The 20,082-nt window shown below is 42.8% G+C and overlaps 1 protein-coding gene and 1 long non-coding RNA gene across 5 annotated transcripts in view; one reads left to right on the forward strand and one right to left on the reverse strand.

Moving 5' to 3' along the window:
* The window catches only part of kcnq1.2 (potassium voltage-gated channel, KQT-like subfamily, member 1.2), a 184,145-nt gene that overhangs the window by 160,865 nt on the left and 3,198 nt on the right, over positions 1–20,082 (forward strand). The gene's annotated exons all lie outside the window — the stretch shown is intronic.
* On the reverse strand, positions 1,238–14,790 carry LOC144603481 (uncharacterized). 2 transcript variants are annotated; one of them, XR_013548626.1, is made up of 5 exons: positions 14,584–14,790; positions 9,183–9,245; positions 7,820–7,945; positions 6,489–6,514; positions 1,238–1,572 (listed from the first exon to the last, which is right to left on the reverse strand). It is a non-coding gene; the product is annotated as an uncharacterized LOC144603481 (long non-coding RNA). The 2 variants fall into 2 exon arrangements; XR_013548627.1 differs by having other exon boundaries at positions 6,448–6,514.

The following is a 20,082-nucleotide window of genomic DNA, read 5'->3' on the forward strand; positions in this document are numbered from 1 at the left end:
CCAGCATCTGCAGTTCCATGTTTCTATATGTTTTGGTAACTAGTAAATGTTGTCTTCAAAGGGATTTTTGGGTGTTGGTTTCTGAAACGGCAGGAATGGAAATAGGCAAGTTAATCAAGTTATTGGGAAGCCAAATAGTTTGTTAGTCTTGATTGAAACTAGTTTGGTGTACAATTATTAAAACAAAAAAATGCTGAGATTTTACAGAACTTCTCCGAGACTTTATTTCCAGTACAGAATGGACATTTGCTCTCCATAACTAGAGACAAATATACTTGTCTTGGACTCAATGCAGAGTGAATTGAATAGATTTGGGCTCTGGGGATGAGGTTGGATTGGGAGGAGAGATTGAGTAAGATTGTCCTTTATCCTTTCCTTTATCCAACGGTACCATCGGAGGTTTCAGCATGCATCTCCTCACTTTATTTATGGATGACACAAAACGCAATCATTAATATGGCATTAGAATTAACCTGTCAGAAAAAGGTGATATGGGAATATCAATCAACAGCAACATGGTCTATTATTTGTTGGAGTTCCTTATTTATGGAGTGTGGATTTTATATTTTCAGTATGCCACGAATCTCTGCTGAGTTTTCAACAGTTGCACAGATTTTTAAAAAGACTTATAAAAATCAGTATCTCGTGTATACGAGATCATTGCGCCAGGCTCTCAGTTTCATCATCTACAGGAAGTATAATAACATCGAATGTTGCTCAGCAGGTTTGACATTGATCTTTGTAATTTGGATACTAACATCAATGGTTGCTGTGGTCTTTAATTATGAAGTGAGAACATTTATAGTACAATTATTCGAGTTATCAGGCAAAGTATGAGTTTGGATGTAACTTGCGTTGTTCAATGCTAATCTTGTAACATCATTATGCCGGGGTGAGAGGTGAGTGGGCATTTGTGCATTGGCTTTGTGAACCTGGATGTAAAGCCACAACTTCCATCAGCAACCACATGGTGGTGAATCTGTGGAACTCTTTGCCACACAAGGCTGTGGAGGCCAAGTCAGTGGATATTTTTATGGCAGAGATAGAGAGATTCTTGATTAGTATAGATGTCAGGGGTAATGGGGAGAAGGCAGGAGAATGGGGTTAGGAGGGAGAGATAGATCAGCCATGATTGAATGGCGGAGTAGACTTGATGGGCCGAATGGCCTAATTCTACTATCACTTATGACATACAATACAGTACAATATATCTTTATTGTCATTGTACAGGGGTACAACAAGATTGGGAATGCGCCTCCCATACGATGCAATACATTAATTAGCTAGTCAGTATAAATTTAAACAACCCAATGAAACAAATTAGAACAGTTTTAAAACAGGATAAAGTGCAAGTAGATCTGTGCCGGATCACTGTGCGATGTGACCATCCGGCTCAGCAGGACCGGTTCATAGCAGCTATGGCCCTGGGGATGAAGCTGTTCCTGAGTCTGGAGGTGCGGGCGTAGAAGGCCTTGTATCGTCTGCCCGATGGTAGAAGTTCGAACAGACTGTTGCAGGGGTATGAAGAGTCTTTGTGGATGCTGGTTGCTTTTCTGAGGCATCGTGTATGATCTTATAAAACAAAGTTATATAATTACAGTATGTGCCACATGTATAGCTAGTGGTACTACACATTGATGTGTTCATTTATAGAAAATGGCTTGGGTGTAACCTGTATTACTCATGGTTCTTTGGTAAACTATTGATGTTAAAACTATTGATGTATGGCTTTAGGTGGAACCTGCATTGACTGTAATTGCCTAGTAACCATGTGTACCATAATTATTTCTGATTGTGGTTATTTATATGGAAGATACAAAAGTACCCAAATATTTGCTTTTCTTGGCTAAACCCTACAATTAGTAAATGCGCCAAAGTAACCTGTTACAATGAGTATAAAGGGATTGTGCAGTCTGGCAGTTCTCAGGACAAAATGGTCTTGCAGACCACCGATCTGCCCCGCATAAAGTTAAATACTCACCAAAACTCTTGGGATTCTGGTTATTTTAGTTTGTTGTCACATGTAGCGAGATAGAGTGAAAAGCTTTTGTTGCGTGCTATCCAGTCAGCGGAAAGACAATACATGATTACAATCGAGCCATTTACAGTGTACAGATACATGGTAAGGAAATAACGTTTAGTGCAAGGTAAAGCCAGCAAAGTCCGATCAAAGATAGTCCGAGATATCACAAAATGCTGGAGTAACTCAGCAGGTCAGACAGCATCTCTGGAGAGAATGGGTGACGTTTCGGGACCCTGAAGTCTGAAGAAGGGTCACGACCCAAAGCGTCACCCATTCCTTCTCTCCAGAGATGCTGCCTGACTTGCTGAGTTACTCCAGCATTTTGTGATACCTTCGATTTGTACCAGCATCTGCAGTTATTTTCCTACAAAGATAGTCCGAGGGTCACCAAGATAGTAGTTCAGGGCTGCTCTCTGGTTGTGGTGGGTGATTCAGTTGCCTGTTAACAGCTGGGAAGAAACTGTTCCTGAATCTGGAGGTGTGCGTTTTCACACTCCTGTACCTCTTGCCTGATGGGAGAGGGGAGAAGAGGGAGTGGCCAGGACGCAACTCGTCCTTGATTATGCTGCTGGCCTTGCCGAGGCAGTGTGAAGGGAGGGAGATTGGTTTGTGTGATGGTCTGGGCTGTGTTCACAATTCACTCCATCCCCTATCAGCTCTGATCCCTGTGATCCTCGGACTGCCACCCCCACTAACCTTCCCACAGCCTGCTGCACCCCACTCCTGTCAGTTGTACAACCTGTGGCTTAGTCCATCCCAACATCTCCTCCCTGCCACCCCATGGATGGCCAGATTCCAATGCACCACCCGAGGGTGCACTGTCAACCACCCCTTGCCCCTGCCCCTCTCCAGGCTGTGCTACTCTCTGGCATGGTGAGTGGAGTATCAGGCAACTCAGCTTCAATAACTCCTGGCTGTAAGTACAATTGCTCTCGTAATGTCTTGAGAATGCAATGAGTCATAACAAATATGTATTCAGAGGTAGTGGTTTATTTACAAGACAACACACTAACTATTTATATGCTAAGAATGCAAGATTTTCCGTAAACCGAATGTTCTGGACTGCTTGTGAAACTGTGATGCTGTTGGAGAAGTGGGCAAAGCAGCATGATCCTGCTGGGAGCAGACGATTAACAAATCCTCACACAGCTACCAAGGCAAGAGTGTGTTCCAGGCTTAAACATACGCGACACTCTGCTTCCAATCTATTTAAGCAGCAGTAAAATACAAGTAACATAACAATCGATACTTTAATTTGGAGCTTCCTTTGTTATTGTATCAAACCCAGACATTTCAAAGCTGGATTTGAACACAGGGAACTTCCGTTCAGCTACTCTGCCAGACTGACTTGGCAAGTGTAAAGTTCCTGAAGTCTGCACTGGCTCCAATCAGACATAACCTCTTGATAGTGTTTCAACATCTGGACGTGGTTCATCTGTAGATAATCTCAATCATACTTTGGGTCTACAATGTCGGTTCTATCTGCCCTTGATTCATAGGAAGCTCACCTGTCTAGGTGTCCTGTTAGTTTTATAAACTGTGATGTAAGGCTGACCGTGCTGCAGTGTCTTGTCTTATTAGCCAACACTGTCAATTAATGATAGACACAAAATGCTGGAATCACTCAGCAGGACAAGCAGCATCTCTGGAGAGAAGGAATGGGTGACATTTCGGGTCGAGACCCTTCAGACTGAGAGTTAGGCGAGGGGGAGTCTAGAGGTATGGAGGGGCAAGATGTGAAAACAACAGATCAAAGCAGACTGTTCTGTGTAAGATGTTCTATTCTTCCTCCATTATTTTCTGAGCATATTGTCACCATTATCATTCCCAATCATGACTGAATCTATTGCTCCGAGATAACCAGGAACCATTACATTCCCCTCACTCCAACACTTGCATCAGAGTTCATGGTTGAAATATTATACACGCACTCATGCACTAGTTAGCAATAAGCCAGCACTGACAGTAATTAATGTGAAGAGAAGTCATTAGTTAGCAGTAAGCCAGCACTGACAGTAATTAATGTGAAGAGAAGTTCTCTGCACATGTATTTTATTTTATACTCTGTGTCAATCCTGCTTTATTGTTAGAAACCTATATAAAAGGTAGAGCACAAGCTACTGCTTAACTGGGGTACATATAGTTTCACCTCCACGTTACTGTTGATAGAAAAAATCTAAAGCAACATATCACACATTATAAACTATGAATTTCCTTGCATGAAGATTTGTTCGTTGCCAAAAAATGTCCTATTTTGAGTTAATCTAATGGTTCAATCCTTGTATCCAATAGTGAATATTACACAAAGGCTGCAGGACTGATCTGAATGCCTGATGAGTTTTGATTGTTTTGCATGAAGAAGTACCATCACCATCTGTATAAAATTGGTTTGCCAATTTTAGTTTGCAAATACCTGTAGTAATATCACACATTTTATTTGTAAAAATATTGCAGATTTCTAAAAATGATGTGATGCTTGTAATTCCCGGTAGATCTCCCAGCTGCCTGAGGCTTCCAAAGCAATTTGTTGTGTGCCTGGTGTTTTGATTGGCCTGGTCTCTTCAAGTAACATGGGTGTGATGGAAAGACAATTCAAGTAGGTTTCTGCTTATAAGTTTAAAAAAAAAGCTCTTCACTGTTTCTCGGAACGCATGACACTGTTTTTTGGTAAAGCACTTATTCAAAGTTTTAGGATACTAACTCATCCTTTGAATGTAGGTTCTTGAGAGAAGATCTCAGCTAATTGTAGTGAGCCACTTGAAAAGGGAAATGTTGATGCTTTCAAAGTGGAAAGCAAACAAATAGATTCTTAGTAACAAAAGATAGACACAAAAAGCTGGAGTAATTCAGCAGGACAGGCAGCATTTCTGGAGAGGAATGGGTGACTTTTCGGGGTGAGACCCATTCCTTCTCTCCAGAGATGCTGCTAGTCCTGCCGAGTTACTCCAGCTTTTTGTGTCTATCTTTGGTTTAAACCAGCATCTGCCGTTCCTTCCTACACAGGTTCTTAATACACCTGAAAGGTACAAGCAGTTTCAGGGACTGAGCAAAGGACCAAGCACATTCCAACCAATTTCAGGGTATTCAGAACCAAGCTTAGTTTGAAACGGATTTGTTCAGGAATGAGTTGCTCGTGGCTTTATATTGAAGTTGAGATTGGGAAAGATTGTGGCAGATTTGAGGTGTGCCTAGAAATTATCCAGTTCCCAGCGTGGCTGTCTGTCAAGACTGACTGTCTCCATGTAGACAATTAGTACTCTGCCACTCCAGTTACATCTCTGTCAGTAACCACACAAAACTCCTAAATTACACTCTGGAGGAGGCAGGTTGGCTGCACAATGTAGCTTATTAAATGCTACACAGATATTTCTAATGTAAACCATGCACTTTGTTTGCCAACTATACTACAGCATTCAGTGATTCAGAAGAGTCAGGCAAAGAATTGCATTCTTTATTTTAAAGATAATTGTAATTTGTGGGTGAAGTGTCTAGCCCTGTGAAGACACGTCATTGTAGTGGAAGAAGCCAGGGCTATTGATTGCTGTGCTGGCAGCTGATTACATTCATGCTGCCTGCTGTTTTATTGCCCGAGTCTCCGGGTGCGACTCAACCCTACTATCATCTGACTCAGCTGAAGGCGACAAGCAAGTAACCCACGCGGGCCGATTCAGAGAAGGGATTCTGGATTTCCAGCTTCCCACCCCTCCCCAAAAAGGCAATTAAAACAGACTTCCAGGTAACAGCAATGATCATCAGGCACCACCTCAGGTACTACAGACATTCCTACCCACTTCACTTGCGGAAAAGAGGAATTAGGACATATCCTGTTGATAAGTCTGTGATTTTATCAACAGTCCAATCCACTGGTCAAGGCCGTATTCACCCTAAAGGAGCTTTCCTCTCGTCGTTTATCAGCCTTCAATGTAAATATCTGGGAATTGTCAGCCCCTGGCTCCGTATTATTACGGTAAAGAAATTAACCGGTCACACGCCTACCGTTTGCAGGAGTGTTGTCAGTAGAATGGAAGTTGGCAAGTGGCTTATGCCTGATTCTTTACATTACCAATTAATAGCAGAAGGGAAGATGCATACACCAAGTGCTGGAGATGAGGAACAGTGATGAGGTGATGTTTCAGTTTATTTACATGTTGTTGAATTGATTTAATTTAGATAAATGTTTTAAATAGTTTTTAAGTGTGTCTACAAGTATGTCAGGTTTTCGTTCTTTTTATATTTTCATTAAGTTTTGATTTAATTCTGTTGTGAATCTTAGTGCATCATGGTGGCACAGGTAGTACAGCTTGCTGTCTCACAGCTCCAGCAGTCTGGCTTCATCCCCAGCCTTGGCCACTGCCTACGTGGAGTTTGCATGTTCACCCTGTGGGTGGGGTTTCCCCTCGATGTACAGGTCTCCTCACGCATACCAGAGACGTGTAGGTCGGTAAGTAAATCTGCAGCAAATTACCCCGGCTATGTAGTGAGTGGTTGAATCTGTAGAGAGTTGGTGGAAATAAGGGGAGAAGGAAATGGAATTAGTTTAGAATCAGTGTAAATAGCATGTTGGTGGTCATCGGAGACATGCTGAGATGAAGGTAGACACACAATGCTGGAGTAATTCAGCAGTGAGTTGAAGGTAGACACACAATGCTGGAGTAATTCAGCAGTGAGTTGAAGGTAGACACACAATGCTGGAGTAATTCAGCAGTGAGTTGAAGGTAGACACACAATGCTGGAGTAATTCAGCAGTGAGTTGAAGGTAGACACACAATGCTGGAGTAACTCAAGGGGCTGTTTCCGTGCTGCATCTCTCTGTGACTAGTTGAAGCAGCAGTCTTAGTTATTGGCAGCTGGCTATGCCTGGAGGTAGGGCTTGGCTCGCTGGCAAGGTATTTTTTCTGATGTGCCTCGTGGATGTGGGGCTTATTCTGGCCTCACCGTGCAGTGGTGTTACATCTGACAACACCTCACACGTACCACAGCTTCATTGGTGAGGATTGGGCTCGTTTAAGAGAGCAAGTTGACAACTGGGATTCACATAAAGCTTGTACATATCAAGTAGATCATCAGGAAAGGCATGTTGCTCATCACGGCAGTAAGGTCAGGCTCGTGAAGTTTTCAAGGAGGTTTACAAAAGTAAAGAGGCAGCATGCTGGAAATGTTGTGTTGGAAGCAACTGCAGATTCTGGTTTACACTGAAAGTAGGCACAAAATGCTGGAGTAACTCAGCGGGACAGACAGCATCTCTGGTGAGAAGGAATGGGTGAGGCTTCGGGTCGAGACTCTTCTTCAAACTGAGAGTGAGGGGTTGAGGGAGACCTCCTCTCCCCTGACTCTCAGTCTGAAGAAGAGTTTCAACACAAAACGTCTTCCATTCCTTCCCTCCAGAGATGCTGCCTGGCCCGCTGAGTTACTCCAACATTTTGTGTCTGTGCTGGAAAGGGTAATGGGCAACTTTATGGAGTATGTAATGAAATTGTTGCTATCTCCACGGCCTGAAGGAGACAGCAGCAATGGGAATGACCACAATGACAACGACCAGATGCACTGAATCCACATTGGTGCGTGTAATCATACGGAATTACCATGGAAGGGAGGCTGGATAAATGAGGAATAGGATTGTGAATTACACATGCAGGTTTGAGCCTGCCAGAGGAGTTTGGCAAAAGGATCATTTCTCACCGGGATGTGAACAGGATATAAACAGTAGTGGTTGGATTATTTGGAGTGGATTATTTTAACTTGGAATGCCAACAAAAGCATACGCATTCTGTGAAATGAAGCAAATATTAGGCTTACGTAATCAGGATGTGTGAGGGCAGGCTGGAGGGTAAGGCAAGAGTGCAGGTTCCCTCCTATGTGGAGGTCGTGTACAAAACCCATCGACAGTCAGCACCGGTCCTGGAGATTTGCTTAGAAATCAAACTGGAAAAGACATGACCGTTGCAATATTTGTTTGAATTCTAAAGTAAATCGCGTTATTTAGAAGCAATAATTGATCAAATATCACAGATGCTCCAAAGTTAACAAAACAGAAAATGGTGGAAAAATTTAATTAAAATATTAAACTAAATTAGTCATATTTTCTGGACCATCATGGTCATTTTGCACTGGGTGGCTTATTGGAGAGAATAGAGCAAAAGAGAATTGCAATATTAAAGAATTTTGGCAAGACCACAATCGGACTACCATGTGCAGTTCTGTGCCATGAACGTTAGTTTCATAGCACCCACAACTTGATGCCAATATTACTAACATAATTACATATGGCAGCAGCAGCAGCAGCATATCAGGACACTTGGAGTGGAGGCATATTGGCAGATGCATTAGCATGTGCACCATTAATTACCAGCCTGTCTATCACACAGGGTAAAAAAAGGCACAAAGTACTAGAGTAAATTAGCATGTCAGGCAGCAACACTGGAGAACATGGATGGGTGATGTTTCAGATTGGGATCCTTCTTCAGACTTGACCCAAAATATCACCTGTCCACGTTCTCCAGAAATGTACCTGGCCCGCTGAATTACTCCAGCACTCTGTATTTTTTTGTAAACAGCACCTACGGTTCCTTGTTTCTGTATTGTACAGGGTCGGCCGATCATTAACTCCGTGCTGCCTGGTTGCAGCTCCACAGTCCGTGCCAACTGAACATATATTGAGCACCTGGAAGCAGTCTCCAAAAGTGCTGTTTAAAGGGAGCATCAACTGCTCACAACTTGGTTGTTTATTGGTTTCTCTTCACTACCAAAACATTTATCTTTGATTTTCTTTCCCCAGAGATCTTTAAAGTTGCTGAAATCTTCAGAAAGTAATATAGAACAGGTATTGATTTCAAGTTTCTGCACAATCCAGTTCCTCTGATACTTGGATGCACTGGTAGATATTCCCCAATGAATGCACAGAGTGGAAGGATGAGCATAGGTTGCGCAGAAAAGGGAAAGTAGCTAGAAGAGGGGAAAGGATGGAGAAAGAGAAAGCTCTCATCAAAAAGCCATTAGTGACAAGTCAACTGTGCAATTAGAGACATATCCCCCTAATAAACCTCAAAGGGACATCAGTGAGTTGGGTGCACAACCACCTATTCCAGATTGATATATAGTATACAGCAGGCTGTTGTAAGAGCATTGAAGGTTTTGCAGGAGGATGATATTGTTTAGTTACCTGCATTGTCCGTGGTCCTGGGATGCCTGAACAAGGTCATGGTCTCAGGATAAGGGTCGAGCTCTGAAATGAAGAAAAACCTCTCCAGTTAGTGGTCAAGAATAATTGAAACTCTGTCTTAAAGAAGTGCAGATGCTGAGTCAATGTCTCAGCAAGACTGCATAAATTGACCAGGGAACTAGGAGCATCAGAGACTATTGGAGATAGGTCAAGAATGTTGATATTGATGTAAAGATTCATCTATCATCTAATTGAATGCAGAACAGAACTGGGAGCCCAAGACCTAATCCTTCTGTTTCTTGTTAATGAGACAGATGTAAAAGGATAGTGTGAAACCATATGATCGAAAACAAGTGAAAATTAAACAGAGAAGTGATACCATTGTAGAACAAAGGAGGCATTAATAGAAATATTATAGGTTAAAAATAAATTGTTCCCAAGGAGGAAACAGGCACTGAGATGATTGAAGAATGGACAAAGTATTACTGCGAAAACTGTCCTTATAAAAAGAGGATAGACACAAAATGCTGGAGTAACTCAGCAGGACAGGCAGCATCTCTGGATAGAAGGGGTGACTTTTCGGATTGAGACCCTTCTTCAGACTGAGTAAGAAAATAACTGCAGATGCTGGTACAAATCGAAGGTATTTATTCACAAAATGCTGGAGTAACTCAGCAGGTCAGGCAGCATCTCAGGAGAGAAGGAATGGGCGACGTTTTGGGTCAAGACCCTTCTTCAGACTAAAGTGAATGTCAGGACAGAATAAAGTGGATGGAGAAGTGAAAACAGATGTTGAAATGCAAGGGGTAAGCTGGTGAAGGATATGAGGTGGACAAGTCATGCCATTGATATAGTGAAGTAACGTACTGAACTGATCTGTGTCACATATTCCCTACCTTTCTGTGTAGGAAGGAACTGACTCTGAAGAAAACATCACCCATTCCTTCTCTCCAGAGATGCTGCCTGTCCCACTGAGTTACTCCATCATTTTGTGTCCATCTTCCCCACCTTTCTGGTTATTTCTTGTGCCTCTTACTTGCTGTTTGCTGATGACAGTCCCAAGAGCCTGCCTGCGTTCTCTCCTGGCCTCTGCTTATTCTGTCCATTCAGCATGGAACAAGCTGCCAGGTGGGAGCAGGTGCGACAACAGTTATTGCAGGATCTCCACTCTCCAGCCAACAGTTTCCTGGTTTTAGGCCTCTCTATCAGGCTTGGATAGAGTGGATGTGGAGAGGATATTTCCAGTCGTGGGAGAGTCTACGACCGGAGGTCATAGCCTCAGAATTAAACAACGTTCTTTTAGGAAGGAGATGAGGAGGATGTTTTTTAGTCAGAGGGTGGTGAATCTGTGGAATTCTTTGCCACAGTCGGTCAAATCAGTGGATATATTTAAGGCCAAAATAGATAGATTCTTGATTAGTACGGGTGTCAGAGGTTATGGGGAGAAGGGCACAAGTATGGGGTTAGGAGGGAGAGATAGATCTGCCATGATTGAATGGCGGAGTAGACAATGGGCCAAATGGCCTAATTCTGCACCTATCACTTATGATCCATCCCTTGGCAAATAGTGGGTCCTACGTACTCAGACAGAAACCTGAACAAACTTAAAATGGCTTTTCTTTGTTTCTTGACCATATACTGTTAATTCACTAGAGGAAAGAACACATATGTATTGTGTAAATAAATTAGATTGAGTGATTTTGAAAGATCTTTACTTGCCTATTCTTTACCTTTACACATGAAGGTAAACACTGATTTAAATTGTAGTTCTATGCATATTTATATTGTGCATCAGGAAAAGCATACAATATGCTTAGTATCTGTATTTAATTCTCGAACCTGCTGTATTTACATCACTTTGATTGAGATATACCCAGCCCAGGGGTTTCTGTGGTTTATTTTGTTTTTGTAATGAAATTATGTTAAATTCATATTAATTAGCTCTTCCTTATGAAAATGTTCATCTTTTAAAAACTCTAAGCAGAGAGTGCTGTGGCGTTTGCATGTTTTAAATATTCTTTCAGATTGCTCTAGAAACAAAAAAATGCCTCGAGGTCGAGGACCACAGGCATTTTAAACATTGATGATTGAAAATAGAAAGGGGTGCATGTGCACACAGAGACATATTCAGGGAATGTCTTCTCAAACAATTTTACAATTTATCAATAAAGTATGTGAAACACTTTGCAATGATAAAGCTGTTATGATTTGCGTGAGTGCACACTGTAAATGTTCTCCGTACAGATATAAAGGTCTTCTAATCTGATTGTAAGAGAGGTACACACCGGTTAATGATTAGCAAAGACCCAGTAGCAGAATGTGCAGCAAAAACAAAGTATGGAAAGTAGGATATTCAGACAGGTAACAGCTGTCAATGACTACTAGTCCCAGAGTCATACTGCACAGAAACAGGCCCTTCAGCCCAACCTGTCCAACCCATCTAAGCTAGTCCCATTTTCCCACACCTGGCCCATGTCCCTCCAAATCTTTCCTACCCATTACCTGCTTAAAAGGCATCCTAGTACTTGCCTCAACTACTTCCTCTGGTAGCTCGTTCCATACACCCACCACCTTCTATATCACAAATATTCCCCTCGGGTTCCTATTAGATCTTTCCCCTCTCACCTTAAACCTATGCCCTTTCATTCTTGCTTCCCCTACCCTGGGAAAATACTGTGCATTCACCCTCTCTATTTCCCTCACCTCTATAAGATCACCCTTCAGCCAAGGGAAAACACTCCTAGCCTGCCCAACTTCTCCAGATAGCTCGTGATCAGTGTGAAGAAGGGTCTCAACCCCAAACGTCACCCATTCCTTCTCTCCAGAGATGCTGCCTGTCCCGCTGAGTTACTCCAGCATTTTGTGTCTATCTTCATATAGCTTATTTGGATTTGGATGAGGATATAGAAGACATGATTAGTAAGTTTGCAGATGACACTAAAGTGGGTAGTATCATAATTAGCAAAGATGTCACTTGCTGGGGTGAAACTCCGTCTGCCATTTCTCCGCCCGTTTCTGCTGCTAATCTACATCCCGCTAGATTTTCTGACAGGCTTCCTCACTGTCTGCAACTCCTCCAATGTTGGTGTTGCCAGCAAATGTATTCACCAACACATATTACATTTACTTTAGGTCATTTATATATATGCTTGCCTCTCTTAAATGTGCTTCCCCATGTCCAATCCATCAAAATCAGTTATTATAAACACTTTAAATGAATCACTCATCAACCTTTTAAATTTGAGATAATGCAACACAAGTTTATGTAACCTATCCTCTTTAAACGCAAGTAAGCTAACGTGCTTCATATCTGACAAAGACACAGGAATCGCATGCAGCAATTAAGCCAGCCATGTTGCTTTCATTAACGAGAACAAGGCAAATTTGTACTGCATGGTCAGTGTAATGATTTGAGTGTGCTGTGCCAGCATTAACTGTGCTGTTTATGGCTTTATCACCTCAGCAGGGGCCCAATTTCATGAATGGCTACAGCAGTAAAAGATGGTCTGCACAATTTAAACCAGCCCACAGCTGCTGCAGGTTTAGGTGCACCGAGGTACAGTGACAAGCTCGCTGCCTGATGCTGCCTGACCTGCTGAGTTACTCCAGCATTTTGTGATACCTTCCATAGATAGATACAATCAGTTCAAACTCAAGTAGAATAGATAGAGGAAAGGGGAAAGTGCAAAGTGCAGAATATGGTTCTCGGGTGTGGTGGATAGAACCTGAAGCAGATGCTGACCGACTTTCAGGAATTGAAGCAAGTTCTACTTTTTGAACAAGATTGTGCCAAAGAAAGAAGAGGAAGAAAGGTGATCAAGAGCCACAGGGATCAGGAAGCCTGTCAGCAAAAGGCAAGGGATACCTGCAGGGCCAGTGTGACTAGTGCAGGGACTGTACACTGTCCTAGAGGGAACAGCGGGTGAGAGTGGGAGCGCGGGGAGGGTGTCAGGGGGGCCAGTGAAGGAGCACCGCCACTAGCGGGGGCTGCTCCCTCCCTCTCCCTCAGTGCCAGTGAGATCTGTGCCGCTCCTCCACTCTCTTCCCCGGCCCCGTCTCCCTCTACGCAGCGAAATAAGAACAAACACAAGTGAAACTTCCCTCCTCGCCGCCGCCGCTCACCCCGGGGATACGGGGCTTCTGAACAACAACTGCACTTGTGTTTGTTCTCATCTGACACCCTCCGCTCCCTCCCGCTCTCACCCTCTGCTCCCTCCACCCAACACTCTCCCCCCCCCCCCACAACACCCTCTTCCCCCGCGACACTCTTCCCCCGCGACACTCTCCCCCCACTCTCTCCCCACTCTCTCCCCCCCACACACTCTCCCCCCCCACACACTCTCCCCCCCCACACACTCTCCCCCCCCACACACTCTCCCCCCCCCACACTCTCCCCCCCCCCCACACTTTCTCCTCCCCACCCCTCTCTCTCTCACCTCTCTCTCTCCCCCAGTCGTACTCACTGTATTTTTTCTGTTTTATAAATAATTGCATACCTACGGTATATATATATTTCAATATTTCAAGCTCTTTTTAAAAACCTAACCTAGTTTAACCTTTCTTAATCTAATCTAACCTAGTCTAAACCTTTTTGAGTTCATTAAATTTATAAAACTCACACTTCTTTATTTTTTCCGATGGCCCTCAAAAATGTGCCAAATATATAATGTGGCCCTCATTCTGAAAAGTTTGGAGGCCCCTGGCCTTGAGGTTCAACAACTTCACATATATGGTTAACGATGCCCTTTGAACACCATGTCTCACCACTGCTGTGTTGCTCATTGATCAGTGCTCCACACTCCATCACTCACCCACTGACATTGTCTCTCACTCTGTACTCATCCCCAACTTCACCTGCTTCAGTGCACCCACATAGTGTGCACTGTTGCAGGCTTCTCACCCACACCTTGCACCAAGCACACATACAGATAGTCAACAATAAGCATGTGCAGGAAGGAACTGCAAATGCTGGATTAAACCGAAGATAGACACAAAAGCAGGAGTAACTCAGCGGCACAGGCAGCATCTCTGAATAGGATTGGGTGACGTATCGGGTCGAGACCCTTCTTCAGACTGAAAGTCACGGGAAAGGGAAGCGAGGGATATAGACGATGATGTAGAGAGATATAGAACAACGAATTAAAGATATGCAAAAAAACAACGATTATAAAGGAAACAGGCAACAATAAACAATTCAACAATAAGCAAATTAATTAAACGTGTAAAATACAAAGTACTGGAGTAACCCAGCGGGTCAGGCAGCAAATCGAGAGTAATCCAGTACTTTGTGTCCTTTTGTGTAAACCAGCATCTGCAGTTCCTTGTGTCTATATTTAGGCTGCTGGGTGTGTAATGAATGCAGGCTGTGGAAGCTGAAGGAGGCTGTAGGTTGGCATCTTACCTTCAGCAGCATAGCAAATTTCTGCTCTATGACCCAGAGCTCCTTCACTCAGGTGATAGATCAGCAGTCCTAGTGATCTGAATGAGTCTGGAATCAGGGTGAAAATTACAAGCTGCACAAAAGGAATAAAATTGTGGTTAGACACAAAATGTTGGAATAACTCAGCGGGTCAGGCAGCATCAGTGTGAAGAAGGGTCTCGACCCAAAACGTCACCTATTCTGTTTCTCCAAGATGCTGCCTGTCCCGTTAAGTCACTCCAGCATTTTGTGTATATCTTCGGTGTAAACCAGTATCTGCTGTTCCTTGCTACTCATACTGTAAAATTATGGTTGTGGGATGCAACTTGCCATCAACTGTTGGTGTTACCCAGGGCAGTTTCCTACACCCAACTATTTTCAATTGGTTTGTTCATGATTTTCCCTTCATTAGGTCTGAAGAAGAAATATTTGTTGATTACAAGGCATTTGATTACATTTACAAACCCCAAGGTATTGAAGCAACCCGAACACAACATTCAAGCAAGGCTGGTGGTGTGGAAGCTAACACATGTCATCTGTGCAGCAGACAATGGCCACCTTCAACAGGAGACCTCCCTCCCTCCCACAGCATGACAATAGATGAATCACCTACCATTTAATATCCAAGGGCTTAAATTAACACCGACCATTAATTTAACTGGATCTGCCAAATAAATACTGTGCCTACAAGAGGAGATTAGAGGCTGGGTATCACATTTCACTTTCTCACTCCCCAATACTATTCAATCAATAACAAGATACAAGTCAGGAATACGAAAGGATACTCTTCACCGACAAAATTCAACAATATCCAGGACAAAGCTTAAACGTTGAGCATCCTAAAATAAGTGTCTGTCACTGCGGCTAGAGCATAAAGCAAATACTAAATGTAGAGCGGCAATTCATAAAGGCTTCCTCACAACACCACCCAAACCTCTGATCCCCACCACCCAAAGAGCAACATTCATTTGGCAATACCATAACTGAACTGATCCAGGGATAAATACTCCTTTGTGGCCACTTAGACTCAGACAAGCAGATGGAAGTGGGCAAACAGCCATGGTCAGGGAGTTAGTGGGAACACAGAAGCACAATTGGACAGAGACTGGGATAAGCAAGGATGTCTAATGCTTGCATTACCTGTTCCAATACAGCACAGTGCAAACCTGGCTGATAGGCAACATTGTGCAAACTTAGGTCATGTTTTAATCCTTAAAACTGGCTGCAGCTCTATCATATTTCAAAGTGACAAAATTGAATTTTGGTTCAGTTATGGAAGTCCATTTGAAGTAGAATATGTACTCCCTCCATGCCACATAATACTATGTGCTGAACATTTACCGAAAATATATAACCAGAGTTTTGTTTATGTGCTTCAAAGCTTATATTTCTTCCATTATTTTCCTCTCAATTCACTTATTTATCATAATGAACTTTTGGATTTATATATTCCAATTAACTTACAATGTTCCCAATTATACCAAAACAATGGTTTTGTCAAGGTGAAGACACGTTGGGGAGAAAGCCAGGTTAATGTTCAAGTGTAATTAACACTATGTTTAGTCAAATCGAAATGTCACCTATTCCTTTTCTCCAGAGATGCTGCCTGACCCGCTGTTACTCCAACATTTTGTGTCTATCTAACATGTTTATGTAGTTGGAAAGTGATTCTTTCTACTGGCTCTGGTCATTTTGACTAAGTGCTGTTCCCCCTTATCTTTGAAATTATTTGACACTAAAAGCAAGTATTAAAGACATTACCGTAGTTTTAAATTGATGAGCCATCAGATAGTGACTTCCAGCATAGTAGGGTTACATCTTTGGAATCCAAACTTTCCTGCTATAGGCAGAGATGCTCAGAGTTACTTTGACATCTGGCTCTCTAGTCTAGCAATTCTCATTCACATCAACTGCTTCATAAATGTACATACCAATCAATTTAATAGTGCGTTTTCAAATGAGTTTTATTTGACATATTTGTCTCAATTTCCAACCCTTCTAACAAATGCTCCACTCTGCATTCTTAGACCCATGTGTCCCACTGGTCTTGTATATATTATCTGGCATTAAAAAAATGTACACATGGAACTCTAAAAATGAACCCAACAACTGTTCCACGCAGGCAAAACCAGAACCAAGAACAGGTTAACATTTGTTTTAAAACACATGAATTTATGGAAGCCATACAATATGAATTTCTCAAGAAAAAATGTCCAAGAAAAACAAAATCTTGCATTCAGGTGCAATGATTATAAGATATTGTGAAGTAACGCTCATAGTCTTCCTTTAAAAAACTAATTCTAGGGATCCATGACAGGAGACTGTTAATTCATTTTTTTAAACCTTTCCATTAATTTTCCGTTTCTGAATCCAGCATAGAATAATGGATTAAAACATTTTTTTTGGTAAAAATTTAATCAATTTCTTCTCAAGGTGACTTGCATTGTACGCAAAGTACGCCCAGTTCAGGAAAGTGAATAATTTAGCTTAAATATCAGTTGCTTCTCCTGACTTTAGAGTATCCTTTCTCTAACCCATACATTTCTCTCTGATATGAGTAAGGAAATAAACAGCGTCTGGGCTTCTGGTGATGCAGGTGCACACCCGATTGTTGTGAGCAACATGACAATAGTCAGCCACAACAGGTGGCCATGCTCATCTCACCAGCTCAGCCACAACAGGTGGCCATGCTCATCTCACCAGCTCAGCCACAACAGGTGGCCATGCTCATCTCACCAGCTCAGCCTGTAGTACTAGTTTGCTCAATTAAAAGAAAGATTGTTTTTATTAAATACTTTTAAATTGTTTACAGTATGACCCAAAATACTTTACAAACAGTGATGATGTAATGCAAGATATGTTGTAGTAACTTTGCACAATGCAAGTTCCCAAAGACACGTTATGGAATCATATAGTATGGAAACAGGCCCTTCGGCCCAAGTTGCTCATGCCGACCAAGGTGCCCCATCTACGCGGTCCTACCTGCTGAATTTGCCCCATATCCCTCTAAACCTTTCGTATCCATGTACCAGTCCAAATACCTTTTAAATATTGTTATAGTACCTGCCTCAACTGCCTCCTCTGGCAGCTTGTTCCATCCACCCACCAGCCTCCGTATCAACAGTTGCTCCTTGCGGTTCCTATTAAATCTCTCCCCTCTCACCTCAAACCTATGTCCTCTGGTTCCTGATTCCCCTACTCTAGATGAAATACTCTATAAGATCACTCCTCAGCGTCCTGCACTCCAAAGAATAACGGCCCCTAACCAGCCCCACCTCTCCTTACAGCTCAGGTCTTCAAGTCATCCTGGTAAATCTTCGCTGACATGACTTTCAGGAAACCAAGTACCTGCGCTCCTGATTGCATGCCAGCACTACCATATTTAAGCTCTACGTTTCTGCAAATGCATGATCTTTACACAGCTTTCTCTTCTCATCTAAGCCACCAAAGTGGACAGATATAATGCCAAGTATGAGTTGGCTTCAGCAAAATTTATTCGGCAATGGTCAGACAAAAACATATTGCATATCAGCTTTGTACAGCAAACGCAGGTATGTTGTCAACTTATCACAGTGGCGATGGCTGAACAAGACCAATATGGAGGCAATTCAAAGATCTTTGCGATCATTTTTCCTTTGTTCCTGCAAGAAACTGCTCACACTGATCCACTATCATGGTCTGTGAACCTTGCCTGGTGGTCGCACAGATAGTGCTGGCTACCTACGTTTTCCTGAGAAGAGAAGATTGCTGCACAATTGCGCGTACTGTTTCTGCAGAGGGGACCACCTAGTGGGCATCAGACATCGTCCATTTGCAGTTTCCCAATGCATCATCTGATCACAGCTCTGAATGATGGTCGGGTTATCCCAGCAGGAATGTTCAGGCTGTTGATGCGTATTGGCTTACGGCAGCCAATAATGCTTCAGCAGCTGTTATTCAGCTGTTATTTTCTCTGCATTGGCCGAATATTCGCCCGTAGCAGCCACGCAAGCTGAGCACGGGAGTGAGGGACTGAACGTGGAGGTTGTGATTATGGAGAGGTGTGCACATTACCCGACCACCAGCTGGTTAGATGGAAAACAGGGCCTCGCATCAATGTTGTTAAAGGGATCCAGAACTACTTCCAATTTGTTAGTAATGAGCTGAGGATCTTTCAATTTTACAATGCCATAAACAACCTTGACCTACAAACCATTACCCTTCCTATGACTTATCATATCATCAACTTCAGCTCACTTTGATTAGGAATATATAATTGGTCAGCTGTTTTTAAACACTTATCTTAATTAGCGAACAATAAAGGGTGTAGAATGTCACGTGAAAGTAAATAATGGAAAGGTCATAGACTGATCCTACCTTGTCAGGTGAATGAGGTAGAAATTGAAAGCTCTCCTTAAACCGAGGAAAATAAAAGTTTTTCATTATAAATATTTCTCTTCTGTGAAAGAATGCAGTTCTCTTATATTGGCCTCATTAGCCACACAACTGGAGAGTGGAAGCAAGTCATTGTCCCGAAACAGCACCTCTCAAGTCTGCCAATACTACTGCCATTAAGGATCAGGGTTATGCAGTAGGGACATGGTAACACCACCACCTGCAGGTTCCCCTCTCATCCCACAACATCTCAGCAGTGGCGCAGCGGTAGAGTAGCTGCCTTACAGCACCAGAGACACAGGTTCCATCCTGATGCTGTCTCTACAGTTTGCACATTTTCCCTGTGACCATGTGGGTTTTCTCTGGTTTCCTCCCATATTCCAAAGACGTGCGGGTTTGTACGTTAATTGGCTTCCATAAATTATCCTAGTGTGGAGGATAGAAATAGTGTACTGGTAATCGCTGGTCAGCATGGACAAGGTGGGCCGAAGGGTCTGTTTCCACTCTGCTTCACCAAACCAAACCAAAAGGTTGGAAATATGTCTATCCCAATCTACTGTGGGGATACCTTCATGAGAAGCACTGCAGTAGTTAAAGATGTGTAGAAAAATAACTGCAGATGCTGGTACAAATCAATAGTATCACAAAATGCTGGAGTAACTCAGCGGGTCAGGCAGCATCTCAGGAGAGAAGGAATGGGTGACGTTTCGGGTCAAGACCCTTCTTCAGACTGATCTGTCATATCAGTCTGAAGAAGGGTCTCGACCCGAAACGTCACCCATTCCTTCTCTCCTGAGATGCTGCCTGACCAGCGGAGTTACTCCAGCATTTTGTGATACCTTCGCAGTAGTTAAAGATGATAACTTGACATCAGCCGCTGAGGGCAATTAGGGAAGGCAGTAAATACAGACATTACTAGTTTAGTTTTCGTTTGTCACGTGTACCGAGGTATAATAAAAAGCTTTTGTGCTATCCATTCAGCGGAAAGACAGTACTAGTTACACCTCGATGCCAAAAACTTTTTTTTTAAAGCATCAGGATGATGTTGAAGAGAATGTTCTAGTGTTGGTTGGAACAACTCTGCATTGGGTGTGGGGTGGGTGGGGT

This window comes from Rhinoraja longicauda, chromosome 20 (assembly GCF_053455715.1).
Source record: "Rhinoraja longicauda isolate Sanriku21f chromosome 20, sRhiLon1.1, whole genome shotgun sequence".
In the NCBI taxonomy this organism is placed as follows: Eukaryota; Metazoa; Chordata; class Chondrichthyes; order Rajiformes; family Arhynchobatidae; genus Rhinoraja; species Rhinoraja longicauda.